General features: G+C 42.8%; 1 long non-coding RNA gene across 2 annotated transcripts; it reads right to left on the reverse strand.

Annotated features, from left to right (window-relative positions):
* Nucleotides 1-472: 472 nt before the first annotated feature.
* Nucleotides 473-18924, reverse strand: LOC123382838. 2 transcript variants are annotated; one of them, XR_006591880.1, is made up of 2 exons: nt 18726-18924; nt 473-1341 (listed from the first exon to the last, which is right to left on the reverse strand). It is a non-coding gene; the product is annotated as an uncharacterized LOC123382838 (long non-coding RNA). The 2 variants fall into 2 exon arrangements; XR_006591881.1 differs by lacking the exon at nt 18726-18924 and adding an exon at nt 2817-3059.
* Between the last annotated feature and the right edge of the window lie 706 nt (nt 18925-19630).

A 19630-nucleotide genomic window follows, 5' to 3' on the forward strand; every position in this document is an offset into this window, starting at 1 on the left:
GACGAGTTCTGTGGGGAGCAGAGAAGGAAGAAAGTAAAGCTAGAAAAGCTTAATTAAAATTAGCTGAAGTTGATAATCTTTCAACACTAGCGTCTTGAAGAAGATTCGATAATTTTATCACCACAGGTAGCTTGGGATGAAAAGTGAAGAGTGCCGCGGGTCTACGAGAAGCTGCAATTTTGTAAAACTTGACAAATTTTGCCTTCTCGGAAGCGTCCATCTTCAAAAAATATCCTCACCATGTTGAACTGTTTCATTTTCTTAAAAATACGCTGGAAAAATCATTATTTTTTTAAAATTTGTCTTGATTTTCATGGTGAATGAGATATAATTTACTAAATAACATAATTGTAAGAAAGAAAGCTGATTGAATGGCATTTAATGGATTTTGCTAACTGAAATAATTAAGTGGTAATTGCTTAATAATGTCAAATTATTTTCTGCTGTATACAATTGTTAATTACATACAAAGAAAAATTGAATAGTTTATTGTTTTTTTGGCAACTACAATGATTGAATAAACTAAGTGTCCAATTAATTGTGTTCTATTCGATGATAAGATGATAACTGATTGAAAAGTAAAAGATGAATTTAGTCTTTGCACTCAGGAAGTAATACTACATGGAATAAAAATCCATATTAAATCAAGAAAGGGAATGAATCATATATTCATCCTTCTTCATCAATAGATTCTGTTAAAATTAATTTCTCTCTTGTTTTAAGTGAGTTAGAATATAACTTTGGCCTGTAATCATTTCTTTTCTGAACACAAAGTTGAAATATTTACATGAACCCAGCCTGGCGCCTTTCTATGCAGGGACACAGGGATGCTTCCCATCCCGTAGGGGTGAAGGAAAGAAAATGACATATAAGCTGAAACCCTTCGTAAGCCTGGGGAGGGCTTATAAATAATAGGACTCATAATAAATTATTGTTGATGAGCCAGAGAGGCTGAGACACCCTTCCCTTAAACATTCCCAGTCACGAGAGATACTCTTACAGGAAAATTGTCTTTTTGTCGATGTTGGGAAAAACATCCATCTTTCCTTCACTAACAATCACACCTTCGATAACAGTAGTACTGAGACTACTACTTAGAGCACTGGAGTTGGAATGGATCTGAAGTTCTTCCAGGTGGGTTGTCTCCCAAGTGAATCAATGCATCGTCCTTGGCATTGTCCGTGCAATGCATGGGGCTCATGTGCCTGTGCGTCCGTGGAGGATGAGAGGTCTTAGCCGCAGTGAAGGCCCCATGCACCTCCCCTGCACCAACTGTGGGCACACAATCTTCTCCACTCAGTGCAGCAAGTACTGACTCCTTGGGTAACTGATGAAAATGTCCTAGAGAAGAGGGTAGGAAAAAAAATAAGAGGGGCACTTGGGTGGCTCAGTCGGTTAAGCATCCAACTTCAGCTCAGGTCCTGATCTCACGGTTTGTGAGTTCAAGCCCCACACTGGGCTCTGTGCTGACAGCTCAGAGCCTGGAGCCCGCTTCCGATTCTGCGTCTCCCTCTCTCTCTGCCCCTCCCTGCTCACATTCCGTCTCTCTCCCTCCTTCAAAAAATAAACATTAAAAAAAAAAATAGGAAGAAGCAGGCAGTTTCAGAAATGGAAGAGAGGAAGGCAAACAAAAATTTGGAACTGGTGGAGCATATGCAATTACATGGCGAAAATTAACTATATGTATATATTGATGAGAGAGAGAGAGAGAGAGAGAGAGAGAGAGAGCTGGATGAATGTCTGGATGGATGGATCAATTGATTAGTCTTCAGTAGGATTATTCAATTGGTTATATGACAGAACACCTTCTAACCTATGCCCATCATTACTATAGCAGCCAAACACAGGCAAAGAAAATTTCACATTTTTTAGACCTAAAATAAAACGTGCTGTTGGACTTCTGGATTTTCATTAGTAGTTCGTCTGCAAAATGAATTTATAGTGAGAAATCAAAATACGAATAGTCTGTTATAATCAGCCAATGCGTCTCCACCAAGTCCTGTTCCCCAGAGGTACAGACCAGCAACATTTTGTCTAGCTTTCTAGAAGTTTTCGAGGGGGAGCGGAGGCAGCTGTAAAAGCAGTTGTAACAAATTTACACAAAAGAACCATCAGTAAATAATATTCTGCAATTTGCTTTTTTAACCCCCAAATACAGCTTGTCTTCTTAACTCCTAATTCTTTTCAAAATTTTTTTATGCTTATTTATTTTTGAGGGAGAGAGAGAGAGAGAGAGAGAGAGCATGAGTGGGGGAGGAGCAGAGAGAGAGGGAGACACAGAATTCGAAGCAGGCTCCGGGCTCTGAGCTGTCAGCACAGAGCCCGACGCGGGGCTCGAACTCACGAGCTGCACTGCAAGATCGTGACCTGAGCCGAAGTCAGATGCTTAACCGACTGAGCCACCCAGGCTCCCCTTAACTCCTAATTCTTTTTAGCTGCATGATATTCTATTGTGTATCTGTGCCATTTATTTAACTAAGCTGCTCATGAAGGATGCTTAGAGTATTTTCTGTCCTTCAGTCATACAGGCTTGTTGAATTTGAAAAACATTCAGAACACTGAGAGCCCGCCAGGACAGACTCTTCGCTAAATAATAGGTCTGACTCATGCGATGATAAACATGAGTCTGAAAACAAGACGTCTATGTTCTCTCTCTGCTTAGCAGTCCACTAAGACAGCAACAGAGGTGACTGGATTGATTGCAGCATTTAAGGTTGATAATTGAGGGGAAACAGCGCAAAGATGGCGAATCCACTTCCCGTCTACAAACACTGGCCCTGTTACTCTGTGACCTTGGCAAGCCTCTGGCTCCTTACCCCCTTCTGGAAAGTGAAGAATAAATCACATCAGATCACAAACATCCCTGCGTGAAGCTCTACCCAGTTTGTAGTCATAATGCATCATTTATATAAAGACAAGAACTACCATGAACGTGCAGGGTATGGAGTGGACGATGACGTGGTCACCAGGCTCTGAAGCTCACAACACACGTTACCTAGGGGATGAGATCAAAAGTAACTACTTCCCTGTAGTTCCATACGTTGAAGTTAAGGCTTCTTTCTTCCTTTCTCTCTCTCTTTCTTTCTTTCTTTCTTTCTTTCTTTCTTTCTTTCTTTCTCTCTTTTCCTTCCTTCCTTCCTCCCTCCCTCCCTCTCTCTTTTCCTCTTTCTTTCTTTCTTTCTTTCTTTCTCTCCTTTCCTTCCTTCCTTCCTTCCTTCCTCCCTCCCTCTCTCTTTTCTTTCTTTCTTTCTTTCTTTCTTTCTTTCTCTCTTTTCCTTCCTTCCTTCTTCCCTCCCTCCCTCTCTCTTTTCCTCTTTCTTTCTTTCTTTCTCCCTCCTTCCCTCCCTCTCTTTCTTTTTTTCTTTCTTTCTTTCTTTCTTTCTTTCTTTCTTTCTCTCTTTTCCCTCCCTCCTTCCTTCCTCCCTCCCTCTCTCTTTTCTTCTTTCTTTCTTTCTTTCTTTCTCCCTCCTTCCCCCCTCTCTCTCTTTTCTTTCTTTCTTTTTTCTTTCTTTTTTTCTTTCTTACTCTCTTTTCCTTCCTTCCTTCCTCTTTCTTTCTTTCTTTCTTTCTTTCTTTCTTTCTTTTCTTTCTTTCTTTCTCCCTCCTTCCCTCCCTCCCTCTCTCTTCTTTCTTTCTTTCTTTCTTTCTTTCTTTCTTTCTTTCTCCCTCCTTCCCCCCTCTCTCTCTTTTCTTTCTTTCTTTTTTCTTTCTTTTTTTCTTTCTTACTCTCTTTTCCTTCCTTCCTTCCTCTTTCTTTCTTTCTTTCTTTCTTTCTTTCTTTCTCCCTCCTTCCCTCCCTCCCTCTCTCTTCTTTCTTTCTTTCTTTCTTTCTTTCTTTCTTTCTCCCTCTTCCCCTCCCTCTCTCTCTCTTTTCTTTCTCTCTCCCTCCTTCCCTCCCCCCTCTCTCTTTTCTTTTCCTTTCTTCCTCCTTCCTTCTCTCTCTCTCTTCTCTTTTTCTTTCTTTCTCCCTCCTTCCCTCCCTCTCTCTCTTTTCTTTCTTTCTTTCTCCCTCCTTACCTCCCTCTCTCTCTCTTTTCTTTTTCTTTCTCCCTCCTTCCTCCCTCTCTCTTTCTCTTTCTTTTTCTTTCTCCCTCCTTCCCTCCCTCTCTCTCTTTTCTTTTTCTTTCTTTCTTTCTCCCTCCTTCCCTCCCTCTCTCTCTCTTTTCTTTCTTTTTTTCTTTCTTACTCTCTTTTCCTTCCTTCCTTCCTTCCTTCCTTCCTTCCTTCCTTCCTCCCTCCCTCTCTCTTTTCTTCTTTCTTTCTTTCTTTCTTTCTTTCTTTCTTTCTTTCTTCTTTCTTTCTTTCTCTGCCTTTGAATTTCACTGACTCCAATTCAGTTGGTCATTACATGTTTTGAAAACTCACCATGGGCTAAGCTCGGCGCCCAGGGTAGAAACACAAAGATGACCATATTCTAAAGTAGTGTGCCCCTCCACTTCACTCAAAAAGCATTCAGAAAGGGCAAGCTCTTATTCCCTCTGCCATGTTGCATAATTAAATGTGGGTTCTTCCACACAGTCCTACTTCACACTTTTCAGTCACCTTGCGTCTCTCGGGCTCCCGATTCTGGAAGCGTCAGGTAGCTTGTAGGGCCGCAGCTCAGGGAAGTGGGGGACAGGGGCGAGGTTGGAAAAGACCTCAAGCCAGAGCACCGCAACTCTTGGTTTGTAAGTACAAAGGGTTTGCCTATGTCAATGACGTGATGAAACCAGTGACTTAGGAAGGTGACTGGCGACAGGGTAGACAGAAAGAAGAGTTTTATTGAAAAGCTAAAGGGAGATGATGGAGAACCTGAAATGATGAAGGCCAGCGAGGGTGGAAAGAAGTAACCGCAGAGGTGTTTCAGAGTAAGGATAGGACAGACGGAGGGACAGCTGAGTATCGGCGTGAGGGAAAAGGGCACATTGAGAACTTTTGAAAGCTCATTTCTTTTCCCCCGCCTGGGTTGGGGGGAGGGTGTTCTTTATCTGTGAATGTGTCACTCTCACCAGGGAGCTTGGTGCTATGTGTGTCCCCGTAAAACACCCCAGCTTCCATTAAACAAAGTGCCCTTCTTAAATGCCTTCCTTGTAAGACCTGGCCGCCCTACCCCAAGCCATTAGTGGGAACAGAACGTTAATAAGGAGGGACTGTGGTATCTCTAAGAGACGCTGACCTCCGTCAGCGGAAGCAGGGCACCCATTACAGTGTAATGATAAATCACAAGCTTTCCCTTCCATTATTTTCCCAGAAGACTCTTCTCTGAATGCATAAACATACTGGAGGGAGGAAGGAAAAAAAACACACACGACAGATGAAAGAAAGGTGAAGAAAAAGAGAAGGGACAGACAGACAATCAGTTAACTCCCAGTGGGATTTAAAATAATAAATGCATCATACACACCCACGTATTTGCACAGTGAGACTTTAACATAACCTCGTAAGGAGAAATCTCCACCAAAAAGATGCATAAATGAACTATAAGATACAAAGGCCTCACCCCGAGAATTGTAAATACCAATGACATCTCTAGGAGTGCTTCTTTGTATTTAATATTATGGTGCTTTTCTCTTTGTTGTTGCAAATGCAAAGGCGAACTAATCCCAGGAGTGGGAGGGAGAATAAATAATCAATAAATTTATAAGTGAACTTGTTATCTACCTTGTTAGCTCATCTTTCTGCTTAACGATGATCCCCTCACATTTAATTGGCTTTTGGGGAGAAACATTTGCTGGGTTCCCTTCTCTTGATACACTGATCAAAAAACCAATCCTGACGTGTAGACCATTCTTGCTGGCCATACAATGATGTCTACAAGATACTCTATAGCTGTTGCCAAAGACGTGTGCTCATATCAGCCATACACTATGGCTGTCGGGTGAACTTTGCCTTTGGAAGCTAGCATATAGCCAAACATTGCAATGAGTTTCAAGGTTCTAGAAAGATGGTTTCGGTTCAGTGGAAACAGGATCGATGTGAGAGCATGACAGAAATGAATAAGAAAGGGTCCAAAGTGGCTGATGTCAACACTCCGACTTTTCATGATTTGTCTATGTGGATGAAAGAGCCCACGGTGAGTTCATGGATTAGTTGGACTGTCTCCACCCAGCTCAGAACATCAGAGTCCATCTTTGACTTTTCCTTCTATGTTGCCTCTGATACCAAGAGCTTCTCGTGTAGACTACACCTTTCCATATTTGAAGCCCATCTTTTACCAATGACCTTCGGCATGGCTCTCTTCAGGTTCTTGAATTTATTTTCCCTTTCAGCTTTACCTGGTATAAATCCCATCATCTGGCTCTACCCAGTGGAAATGGTCTCTTGTCTAGCCAGCTCCAATCCACTTGTATGGGATCTCAAGCAAAAAGAAACCTATATGTTGAAGTACATATTCCAAAATTATTGCTCAATTTTTTCCTCTATCGAGCATCCAGCTAACTCTGAAATTATTCCTGCCACACATCAGATACGTTTTCCCTCCGCTATCTGGAAGTTCACTTTGCATCCATTCACTTTTACGAATGACCTCTGTTAGTACTTGTTTTCCCTAATGGAAAGAAATCCGAAGAAGACTTTGCTTTCACAAAATGGTCATTTCATAAGAATTTTGCTTCTTTGCTTTAATATGGTTTCATAGGAATCTTCTACTTTCAGATAGTGGGGGAAACCAGTGTGCCATGTCTCGATGACATTAACCTTTACCATTTTATGAAAAAAAAATTGTTTTCCATGTCCGCCCTCCTCCTCTCTTTTCTTCATGATTGTTTTTTTGATTTCGGTTCCATAGCTCATGCTGTGACAGTTACAGGTATCCTTCCCCCCAACCCCCTTCATTTTAGTAAGGTCTGCAGTATATACCACTTTGCGTGGTAGAGAACCAGATCATCTTCGGCTTGAGCTGGGCAATATTTCCTCCCAGACTACTGATTTATGTCTCAGATTTTTCAAATATTCTCTAATAGTGCTTTCCATCAATAGCTGCTTTATATGTACAAAGTATTCATTGCCTTCTAATAACCCAGGCTGCTTTTTCCGTAGCTTTGTTGCTAACATCTATTTCTTTGACCATACGTCAGTCCAGTAACTCAGTCATGTTTGAGCCATCATGATTTTCATCCCTTTTCTGATTTATTAGCCGACCACTCTCTCTCTAGTATGCCTTTCTTCCTTAATATATTTGTGAAAGACTCTTTGACCCCAGCTGTCCTGAATGTTTTACTGTGCTTGCTGGCCAAGGCTTTTGCAATGGGTGCAGTTTTATGAATCTCAAGATGAGCTTTGCTTTTAAAAGCTGCCCTTTCGGTTCATTTAAATAAAATATCCCCAGCTGTGTTTATGCTACAAAACCATTTGTAACCATCTCCTCCACTTTGGCCCCAAACATTTTTTATTCCAGACCTCTAGATTGCAGCCACAACATCTCTTGTTTTGGTGCTTTGCTATGCATCTATTTTCAAGAATTGTCAAGTGCTACTCCCATTTCTGGGTCTGTCCGACAACCTGTGTCCTGAGGTCAAAACACTGCCTTCATCAATAGAACCTCCACTGTAACACCTCTGCCCAAAGACCCAGATAGTATCTCCCGTCACCAGTTTCCAGAGGTTTATGGTGTCCAGTAAGTAGCTCACTTAGTCTTCTTGTAGGGGCGGGGAATGTCTGGCATTAACAGACGTCCTTGTGACTGCCTGAAAGGCTACTTACAGACCAAGGAATGTGGCCCACAAGACTTATGACTAGCTGACTTATGGGCAAAGGAATTCGGCTCACGACAGCTAAAAAGGAAAGTTAACCATATTAATTTTTTAAACTATATATATTTTTTCCACTTTTACTCAAAGGTAAGTGACATATTACATTACATCAGACTAAGGTGTGCGACTTAAGGATTTGATACATGTATATATTGCAAAGTATTTACAATAAATCTAGTTAACATCCATCACCTCACAGTTAGAAATTTCTTGGGTGTGATAAGAAGTGTTAGGAGCTACTCCCTTCAGCATCTTTCAAATAGGCAATACGGTATGGTTAATATAGCCAGCATATACCTTATATACGCACCACATTATCTATTCATCTGACAGTGCACACACATTTTTTTCATGTCTTGGCTTTTATGAATGTTGCTTTTTGTTTTGTTTTCACATACTTGATACTTTTGTTTTGTTTTGTTTTTTGTTTGGTACTTCTAATTGACTTTTAGTTTGATGTCATTGTGGTTAGAAAAGGTACTTGATAGGATTTTCTTTCTTTTTTTAAGTTTGTTTCTTTGGAGAGAAAGAGAGAACGCGAGAGTGAGCATGGGAGCAGAGGAGGGACAGAAAGAGAGGGATAGAGAGAGAATCCCAAGCAGGCTCCACACTTTGATTGTGGAGTCTGATGTGGGACTCAAACCCAAGAACTGTGAGATCATGACCTATATATTTTTTTAATGTTTATTTAGTTTGAGAGAGAGAGAGAGGGAGAGAAAGAGAGAGAGCATGCATGAGCTGGAGGGGGGGCAGAGAAAAAGAGAGAGAAAGAAAAAGAGAGAGAGAGAAAGAGAGAAAGAGAGGGAGAACCCCAAGCAGGCTCCTTGTTGTCAGTGCAGAGCTAGACATGGAACTCAATCCCATGACCCTGGAATCATGACCTGAGCCGAAATCGAGTCAGATGCTTAACTGACTGAGCCACCCAGGCACCCCCAAAACTATACTTTTGAGATAGCAATGGCTCAAATTAACAGAGTCCCGTTCTGGGGAAATTGTTAATTCCTTGTTTTGTCTTCCCACCACTGTTTTGTTTTATCTTCCATTTTATTTTTCTAATCTTCACTGATGCCATTTGAGGAGTCCTTCAAATTCACAAACAGATGAAGGACACCCATTTGAATATTCTCTTCCCGCCTGTAAGAGCGGTGCCATACTAGTAAGATTGATAGACACTGTGTGGTAACGTTGGCTTTTCCTTTGTGGTAAGAAATGTTGCCAGTTCTGGGAATTATGCTTGGATTACGACAGAGCATTGACGCGTTATTCCAAAGAGTGCTGCGCTATAGATTATCAGATATCAACATGGGGCATTGGACAAGTGTGAGTATGAAAACACGGAAAACTGGGGACAGGAACGGGGGACTTAAGAGCCCAGTAATGCTAGGTTTCCTACACTGAGTAGCCCAAAGTGCCAGTAATAATAATTAGTCATAATAAATAATAGTAGATCGATTCTCAGCCAAGCCCTTAAGAGGAGTTTGAAGATCAAGCTGGGAACACAAAATACCAACACGTGGTTCAGAGACACGAGAGAAAGATTTTACCTTGGAAATAGAGCCAAGACTTTACAAGGTGATCTTTAACCACAGACATGATTTCTTGCCCGTTTGGGCTCTACTAGCTTAACTGATAAAAAATAATAATTACCCTGTTGATTCTTCGTTACAAAGAAAGCTTCGATGGAAGCCAACAGTGAGTTGCTTATATTTCTGAGGTCATGGGGAATGTCTGAAATCTAAATTTAATGTTTAGTAATATCAACAAAAATTGCAAGGCACGTGGTGTCCTAAATGTAATATGGTGTGGTGGATTCGACCCTGGAAAATTAAAAAAAAAAAATAGTCATAAACACATTTTTTTTTTTAAAAAAAAAGGACATGAGGGAAACCAGTGGCAAAACCCAAATAAAGCCTGCTGTTTGGGAACTAGTGATGTGTATCACTGTTAATTTCTTAGCTTTCAGATTTGCACCATAGTTATTAGGAGGAAGTGGATAAAGTTTTGCACTATCTTTGCAACTTTTCTGTAAATCTAAAGTTAATTTCAAAGCAAAAAGTCTAGTTTAAAAAGTGATGCAAAGCAGGGACCGTAATGTGATCATTACGGTCCCTGCCTCACGATTCCTCTTTGGCAACATTTATCCTATTATTTCAGTGGTTTATCTTGATTCTCTTCTTTTCCAAAGGCAGAAATTAATGATCAAAAGATTAGGCAGTCAGTTCTGTGGATACCGATGATACACACATAGGAGACATGTATATTTAAACAAAAAGCAAACAAAACAAAGACCGAAAAGCAGTAAAAGCAAACTAAAAACACTAGAGTTGGCTTCCCTTCCACCTTTTTATCTAAACCAAGGGTTCTGAAAGGACAAGAACTTTGGTTCTTGAGTGGGGTCAGGATTCACGTGTCAGGGTCCCCTCGGTGGCTGGACCCAGAGTCCCTGACACGGTTTTCTTCACACAGCAGCTGCGGATGCTATTTGGGTCTTGGTCTACACGGCCAGTTCTCCGGACAGCTGCAGACCCGTTGGTAAGAACAAGTCACGGTGGAATTCTAATTTGACCCCACCTCAAAGACCTGGAAAATGGCTCTTGCTCAGTAAATGTAGCTGAGTGAATAAATTAGATGGAACAGAGAGCTGGGAGTGGAAGCAGGCCAAAGGGCTTGGCTGCTCTGGTCTGTTCTGTCAGATACGCCATTCCTGACCTAGTCCCTGAGCAATGTCCTAAGCTTGCGGTACGATAACTCACTGCTGGGTGTTGTCCTGTGTTAGGAATGGAATTTGCTTTGCCCATGAACTTCCCAGGAGGCGAATTTTGTCCGGAGGAAATCATCATCCTCTGGGGTCAGAATGGAAGAATTTCTCAAGGAGCCCGGTTCTTGTCTTGAATTGCGGAAGGTCAACGGGCTGTTGAAAGTTGGATTTGGCACAAAACACCACATTATACGGCATGATGTGGCATACATGCGGCTTTATACGTGTGTGTGCAATGAAGGGTGGTGACAAAGGGCCATAATTCCAGGAGGAAATTCCTTTGGAACTCACAACTGTCAAAGAGCTGTATGGGCCTGTTCCCTGACATCTTTTCAGTTAAAGAAGCTATTGGAGACAATAATTATGTGACGATTTACAATCATTTCTGCCACTGCCAATTGTTTCTGGGCAGCTTGTACTTTGAAGCTACTCTTCTTTTGTGGGGCCAACAGTAAGCATCTCTGACCCTGTGCAAGGAAAAGAGGGGGGAAAGAATTGAGTGACGGAGAGTATGGAACGCAGGTCAGATTCCCAGATGAAGGAATCACAGTTGGACATTTGCTAAGTATCTCTACTCTTCCTGTTGCCCTCTGTAGGCGATAGTTGTCGCTACGTTATGTTTATTAACAAAGTAAATATTTCAAAGATTTGTGATTCATCGTGGATCTATTATCTACCCACAAATGAAGGAGGGCGTTTATTGCTTGGAAATATGTCAAAGGTACAGATTCACCCCACCCCAAAATAAATCTAATCGCTTAACTAAAAACCCATTTTTTTGTGTGTCCTACAGAATTTTAAGTCTGTTAAAACGCAATTGTCCCCCCCGGGGAAAATGGCATATTAAGCTTTAGAAGCCATTACTGCAGATTAGTCTAGCAGATCTTTTCTGGAGGGTTTGGGGGAAAGAGAAAGACCTGAGAAAGAAGAAAGAGGTAAAGAAGAAGCACTTCTTAAATGCATTTTACATATATTCACATTTAACCTTCACGTGACCCGAGCTTCACGCTTCAGATGTGGAAGAGGGAACTCACAAACATTAGGCAAATTGCCCGAGGATCTGGTGTTTAAATCTGATGCATCTGATTCCCAAGTCCAGCCTCTTCCCTTCGGAGGAAGCTAAGAGCCTTGGAACTGGAGAGCAGAGGACCACTGACCGTGCAATGGGGAGGGGCAAGCCATTTGCGGAACGTGCTCCTTGGATCTCAAACCCTGACTGGGTTCAGTCCAGTAAAATCTTTGTTTTCATTTTTTAAAACTTTTTATCCCCCAACCCTGTACTGTGGCAGATTAGTACAATCACTTAACTCACAGGGTCTGGAAATCAGTACAAGATCTGGGCTTCAATGCAGTCCCTGCTTACTAAGTATGTTTATACTTCTTTTTCTCTCGTTCCCATATTTGGAAAGTGCAAACATTAACCAAGCCTTCCTCACAGAATTATTCTGATAATTCAATGAAATACTGCGTGTGAAATGCTTAACGTCGAGACGAAGACAGAGTCGATGCGCGGTGTTTGCTTTTATTATTTATTTCTGCAGGGAAAGTGAAGAGGGTGGTATCTTGTAAGGATCCTTCGGATCTTTCTCGAAGAGGAGCATTCCCACACTCTTGACTTTATGACAATGAGGCTTGATTTTACAGTGATATTTGAAATTTCCTTCGTTTGGAGTGGGTTTTTTCCCCCTTCCCATATGGGGCTCTCATTATCTCATTACAGTTCTGACACCTTCCTATCTCTGAATATGGAGGAGAAAAACACTCTAAGTGCAATTTTCTCAGAAAAGAGAGACAGAGGGAGACAGGCAGAGACGTGTCTGAAATCGCTCTAGGATCTGGAAGTAGGTTTATGCCAACTCATGCCATTTCTTCAAGGATGGTCAGGTATTTCCAATTTCCTGTTGCCATTCTACACTGGTGTGTCTGTTAAATGTATCCGTGGGAAGTCAGTAAATGGGAAATCGTAAGCAGGAGGCTTTCCAAATGATACTGGAACCATTCACTCTTGTATAAAAAAGAAAAGCTACGCAGTGTGGCCAAGGGAGACCTCTTCCCGGCCATTCAGAAGACTCATCTGGTCACAGTGGGGCATGATATCCCGTGGGAAATATTCTTCTTCTAGAGGTTGCAATTTTAGATAGAGGGAAAGAAGGAAGAAGGAATAAGATATTGAGAGGCGCTTGAATATTTCCCCTGAAAACCATTGGGTTGGGGTGGCCAGGAAGAGAAGGGGAGGGGACAGGGGGCTGAAATACAAAATAAAACAAAGCTGAGACACCCTGGAGAGTCCCAGCCCCTTCGCTTGTAATAAGTCAGCTTTTGTTAGCTTGGCTTTTGAGTATTAAGCACTCAGTTCATCTCCATTGATTTGTAATGAGGCTGGGAAGCTCACAAAGCCTTAATCAAGCCAGGATCCCTTTAAAATGAACTCTTCTGCGGAGAGAGTAGCAGATAGCATCTGTTGGAGAGAGCTCACTGTCTCCATTGTGAGGCTTACACTGGCCCAGAGAATGGGGTAGGGGCTTCATTAGTCTGATAAAAACAGACAGGCCAACTTTTCATTAGAGGGATGCACAAATCCACTTTACTTGGCTTTCCTCCTTTACATTATAAAAGCATTATCAGGCCCAAGCTTATGGGCCTCATTATTCCATACAAACACCCGGTGTGGAGCTGGGAAGTGCGGCGAGCTGACTCCCACTTGAAGGCCCTCTGCTAGCTTTTCAAAGCAAGAACGCTGGATTAGCCATGGGCCGGGCTTCCTAATCTACGAAATGAAGATCCACACGATAATCTTCTCCTTTTCCCCTCCTGTCAAACAAGAGAGAGTGGCAAGGCTTTTGACCTTTTGCAATAAGGGCAATTTGTCGTAAGATTTATGCTTCGGGATTCTGGCTCACAGAGAAATTCGAACGCTGGTGCATCTCCCCGGTCTCTGTTCCGGCAAGGTGGTTTTAAGCAAAGTAAATCAGACATACCGAGTTATTTTGTTCTGTGTCATGTTTCATTACGTAATCACTGAAAATATAAAATTCGCTAGTAGGTTTAATTAACCCGAATGGTGGTTTAGATCAAATATTCCTGATTGAACTTTCAACAGCACTCTTGGAACTTTGTTCTCCGCCTTCTGCTACCCCATCTTTTTGTTTTATTCGCTTTTTCCCTACACTCCCAACTCTCCACCAGCCGACTAAGCACAGAAGCTGACACGCTGACCTGCTCCTGTCCGTAAACTACAAACCCCTGGATCTTCTTTTCCCTCACGTCTTTACACGTGATGATGGACACCGTTTACCACTGTATTTTGCCAGGTGCCTTTATTTTATACCACATGCTGTGCTCCTGTCTGATAATGTCTTTAGACTGTATTCTGTAAAATAATAATAATGTGCTTTATTGGTATGTGTCCCAAGTTTTGCAAAATAAGTTTATTTAAAACATAGCATCCTTGAATGAACTTCCAATTTACAACAATATCTCTCTCTCAAAAAAAAGAAATAAACATTAAAAAAATTTAAATAAAACATCCTTGAATAAACTTCCAATTTACAACAATAAAAGCGCCCTATTTATTATTTTTATTTTTTTCTTAGTTTCCAAAGTTTTGAGTTGAAGTAGATATTTTATAGACATGTAAGATGTAAAGGGAAGGAAATGGGAAAAGAATACAGGTTTTTTTCTCCCCCTATTTATTATTTTTTTAATTTATGTTGAAACCGTCAAAGGAGATACACGTAGTCTAACGTAGCCACGGAAAACCCAAATGTTGGTTGAACTTTGCAGCTGTAGACTAAATGAATAATTGACTTCCTAGGCCAACAATGATCCATAGCTTCATGGGAAAAAAAAAAAAAAAAAACGTAGGTTGGACTTGGAGGAAGCTGGCATCCATAGAGTCAAGGATTCATTCCATCCCCTGCCCCACCTGGGGCAGATGCATAACTTCACCCGAAACTTCCCGACACCGTCAGCCACCCATCTGCGTTCTTGCAGCCAGTCACTCAAACATGAAGTCTACCCAAAATGGCAAGGCCCTGACCAGCTTTTAGTGAATTTTAGCTTCACCAGAGACCCAGGCATCAGTATTTCATTTTATATGTTGGCAGAAATACTCAGTTTGGTCCTCCCTTTGGTGTTACTCGCTTGGATTCAGAGGCTGGGATCTGCACAGTAGACTGACAAAACACAGATGCACAAGAGGAAAACAACTCAGATTATATACGTGTGCAAGGCGCCCCGGTGGAGAACTCAATGATGAGTAATGCAGAGAGAAGGTTAGCAGTCGGAGCCTTCATCCCGTCTTAACGAAGCACAATAAGTTCGTAGAGAAATGACAGGACAGAGAAAAGGGGGTCTAGGCTTCTCAGGGCAGTAGCTGTGGGCAGGTAGGCACCTGTGGGAAAGTAACGGAAGGTGAGGTCACTTCAGTAGGGTTTGTTTGTGCAGACCCGTCTTGGTGCCGCTCTGTCTCCAGTGATACGGGCTCCCCCCGCTCCAGGCGAGGGGAAGGGGAACACCTTCCCCAAAGGAAATTTATGTCTTGCTTTTAGGCAGCTGGGTGGAGACCAAAGAGCTCCTTCTGCATTTGCTGCCTCTTAATTGCCTTTAATTCAAAATCATCCTTACGCCAAAGTGTCATATCATAGGATTGTGCTTTCCGATCCTTTTGAGTGCCTTAGGATCTGACCTACATGGGCCAGGCCTTGATATATTACAGCGTGCTGGGGTTACACAACCAACCCACACTGGCAACGTCCATGATCATGATGATGATGATGTTGGTGATGGTGATGATGGTGGTGGTGGAGGTGGTGATGAGGCAACCCGATCCATTTTTCTCGCCCCTTTTGTATTTTTCACTTCTGACTCAAATAAGAGGCTGAGGAGCCAAGACCTCCACTGTTTCTGCTGGCGGAGATCAGGTGATTCAGCACCTTGGGGTAAAGCTGTCCAGCTTCTAGAGGATGACTCTTTGATTTATAGTGTCATCTCAGGACATTTCCGCGAATTAGGCACTGGGATCAGTCAGGCACAGAAATAACAAAGCGGGAGGCACACTGTTCTCCAAATTGTGACATGACATGATAGGAGATAGACATTATGTTTTTCTTCAGGAATGTCTGAATTTACTAGACAAAGGCCTGATTTTACTTCTAAGAGAGAAGAATTTGGGGCACTTCCAGGTATATACAGATAATAACATGTTTGATGAAAAGAAAAACATAACCGTCTTTCTTAGCTTGTGTAAATACCTGCGAGAGCCTATCAGTTTCTGCTCTCTGGATTTTTATGTGAAGCGAGGGTTACCCGTGTTTACATTTAAGGAAGAATGTAGCTTTTTCTGAGTTTGGGTTCACTGCAAATACATAGTTGCCATTCAGGCCTATGCTTAGCCTGAGTCAGTGTGAAATTAGGGGGTTTTGCATCATCTGGTTGAGACTACATCATGGCCTAAGCCTTCTTGATCTGAACGTTAGTTTTCTTCTTTCGATCAAGAGTTCCTCTCCTTTCTTTTCTATAACTGGCACTAAATGGCCCAAATTCCTTTCTTCTTTTTTTGTGATAAATCTAATTGGGCCTTAATCCTGAAAACAACCCCTGGCTTGGCACTTCTCCCGAGAGAGATGGGAATGTGGTAGGGAGGTCAAGCCAAGGGTGATAGATTGAAGAATTATGGAGCATACCTTCAGCTCTGGTACTTTTGATGCTTTCAGCATCACCGTGAAGAAAGACCAATCCAGAATGGTCGAGCCCTTGATGAAATAAAACGAGAACGGAGGGCCTGACCAACAGGGACAGGCACATCCTGGTGTGGGGTTTTCTGAGGTCAGCGTCTCCAGCTTTTTTGGATGTTAACAATGAAGCAAAGGATTGTAGTGTTGGTGATGCCAAGCCTCTCGAAGCAGCTCTGAGTGCAGTGTGTGTGAGTGGTGAGTGGGCTGATACCCAGCTGGGGGGAGGGACAGCACTCAGACTGCTCGGGACACTGGCAGAGGGTGGGCAAAGCAGAAAGAAAACGTCCCCAAGGCAGCCACAGAAGAGCCGGATAACGGCCTGATGGTTCTGCAAGAGCTTCCCAGGGTGGATGAGGAGATCCAGGAAACTGGGCCCTTGGCCATGGTGGAAATGCAGAAGGTTCATCAGGTTGCAGTGAGGATAGATACTGACAGTAGAAACCGAGCTTCCTGAGACCCTTCAAATCACATGTCCTTCCCCTAATGCCATGATTGCTCTGATGAAAAGAATAGGAAATGGGGAAGCAAAGAACCCAGAAAACTGAACATGCAGTTAACCAAAATTCAGGGTTTTGTAAAAGTTTTTTGATGTTTATTTATTTTTGAGAGAGAGAGAGAGAGAGAGGGGGGGGGGGGGAGGGGCAGAGAGAGAAGGAGACACAGAATCCTAAGCAGGCTCCACGCTCTGAGCTCTCGGCACAGAGCCCGACACGGGGCTCGAACCCACGAGCTGTGAGATCGTGACCTGAGCTGAAGTCGGACGCCCAACCGACTGAGCCCAGGCGCCCCATCAAAATTCACGGTTTTAAGCCAAAGGGATGATTTCTATGAACTGATAAATTTCCAATGTCTGCCACCAGCAGAAAGTGATACATCTGTGCACCTGAACCTTGGGGCTACAAGAGCTCCTAAAAGTGTCAAGAAAGACTGAAGGTGTTGGAGAAGGAGGAACAGAAATCCAGTAAGATGAGGAGTGAAAAAGCAGAAAAAAGCAGAAAAAAGCAATATGATGGTTCTTTTAGGACTTGGTTGAGAGATGTATTCACAGGTAGAGTTGGCTTGCTGAGGAGGGAATGGGGAATGGAGACCGGAAGTAGTGGCTGTAAACTGAACGGGAAGATCGGCGATGGGAAAGAAAGACATGAGATTGGACAATAGATTAACAGGACTTTGGGTCAAGGAAAGAATGTGGTTGGAATGCCTATAGGTTAAGGACAAGGCCAACAAGGGGAAAGAGAAGATTCCTTTGGGGGCTGGGAATACTGAACGAACTGACACGTAGACCGGTTATATTGTGAGTAGGGAGAGATCCGCACGACATCCTCAGACAGGAAGAAAGTAGAGAAGAGCTGTGCACTGCTTTTTACATCAAAGGGATGGTGGGTTGAGGCAGGTAATGGCTGACCTCATTTCTAGCAACATCTCAACAAGACACCCCTGCACGGTCACAATCTCCTTTAGGCGAATCCTTTCAACTACTCTCTCTCTTCTGGTACCTGAGATTGTGACTTCTCACAGAAAGTCAATGAGACCTTTCCTAACAGTCTCTTACCCTCTCTTTCAGCCTTGTCTTTCTAGTTCTCCTCTGCCCTCCCCATAGATTCATACCCGGTCTCTGCTGCTCTGCACTGTATCTTTGCGTTGGTTATGTGCCATTTTCTCACTGGGCAATTTCCTCATATGCTGCCTCCTATATTACCCCCACAAGCTTCAAAATGAAGCCAATGGACAAAGCCCACTGCCCTGCATGTACCTTGCTTTCTAGCCTACCCTCCCCCACCCCCCCCCCGGGACTGTGCTTTTGTCCAGGAGGTAGGAACACAGGAAAGACATTTTGCTGCTGAGTTTTAAAAAAAAAAAACACATGTACCTTCTTCCCTTCCTTTGTCTCAATTTTTTAAAAATCATAATGAAAATTTTTAGTACTAACTGCTGACCATCTTGGAACTCTGTTGGGAATGCAAAACATTTAGAAAATTACAAAAAATAGGAAAGCCAAGATTTAGCAGATGGTACCCTGGTTTCTTCCCTAGAATCGAGAGACTCTGCTATTCGCCTTCTCCTCTTCTAGAAGCGACGGCCTCTAAGAAAGAGGGCTGAACCAATAGCTTGCCCAGTCACCAAGTGTGGTGACCAGGAGATGGCCTTTTTTTTTTTTTTTTTTTTTTGATAAGGTGGAGACTCTGGATCTCAACAATGTTTAATTTCAGGGCAAGAGAAGCAGCCTGGTCTGTATCATAGCTTCAAATCTATGGCATTTCTACAAGGTGCTTGTCGATTGTACATAAATCAATAAGGTGAATACTGAGGGTCGCCATTTTCTCATCTAAACAACTCAGGTCTTTAATAACGAAAAGTGAGATTCTAAGTACTTGCTTCATTTGTGTATGTACGAACAACGAGCACCACGTGAAACCTTTTAGCACCTGACCTTTTGTCAAAATAGGATACATTTCGTAGAAAAGGATGCCCCCTTACAAATGGGAAGAAAATCAAATTTACCTAGCTCTTCTCTAGCTGCAGCTTTGGAGTCAGACTGAGCTGCTGTAGTTCATCCGAGCCACTCACGAGCTGTGTGACCAGAGGTAAGTCCCCCAGCCTCTCTGAGCTTCAGTTTCTTCATTAAATGCAAACGATCATATCCTAGTGTGTCACTTCCCTCTTAGAACGAGCTCCGAAAACTGCTTTCCTGCTCCCCTAATACCGGAAGTAGAGGGAGGTCTGACCGGAAGTAGAGGGAAGTAGAGGGAAGTAGAGGGAGGTCGCCTGCTCTTCCTGGTGCCGCAGGGCAGCAGGGAATAGAAAAAAAAGGAGAGAATCGAAAGAAAGTGCTTGCTCCAGCCCAGTTGACGTATAATCCCTATTCCTTCCATGATGATTTCTAGATCTCAGACCCAGGCTCTTCTGGTTGCTCAATGGGAAATGTTTAACACGGAGACTGGAACGTAGTAACTACTCAGTCAACACTGTCTATATTTATGTCATGGCTATTAAGATTTATTAACGGGGTCATTGTCAGTGGGAACCAGAGTAAATAGGTCCTTCTCGACTAAAAGCCCAACATGCCAGACCACAGGCATTTTTCTTTATACAGAACGGGCTTGGAAGTTCCACCTGGCTTTGGTTAAGCTGTCATTGGTCTCTTAAACAATATGAATGGCGGAGCTGAGCGCTGGTGTTGCTAGAAGTAGGCAGTTTGAGGGGATGGGGTTCTGGGCAGCCTCCCCTTCCCCCCACATACATCTAAAAGGAGAGCCTGGGGAGCCTGGAGGCTGAACTTGTCTTATTTGCACACAGTTTTTACCCCAGCGGATGCTGCCCTGGGCCCAGGGAACAATGCTTCTTCCCTAAGGGTGACATTTAGCCAGAAGTGGAAAGCAGGGGTTTGGACAGTGATGGCACACTTT

Source organism: Felis catus, chromosome F1, assembly GCF_018350175.1.
Source record: "Felis catus isolate Fca126 chromosome F1, F.catus_Fca126_mat1.0, whole genome shotgun sequence".
Taxonomy (NCBI): domain Eukaryota; kingdom Metazoa; phylum Chordata; class Mammalia; order Carnivora; family Felidae; genus Felis; species Felis catus.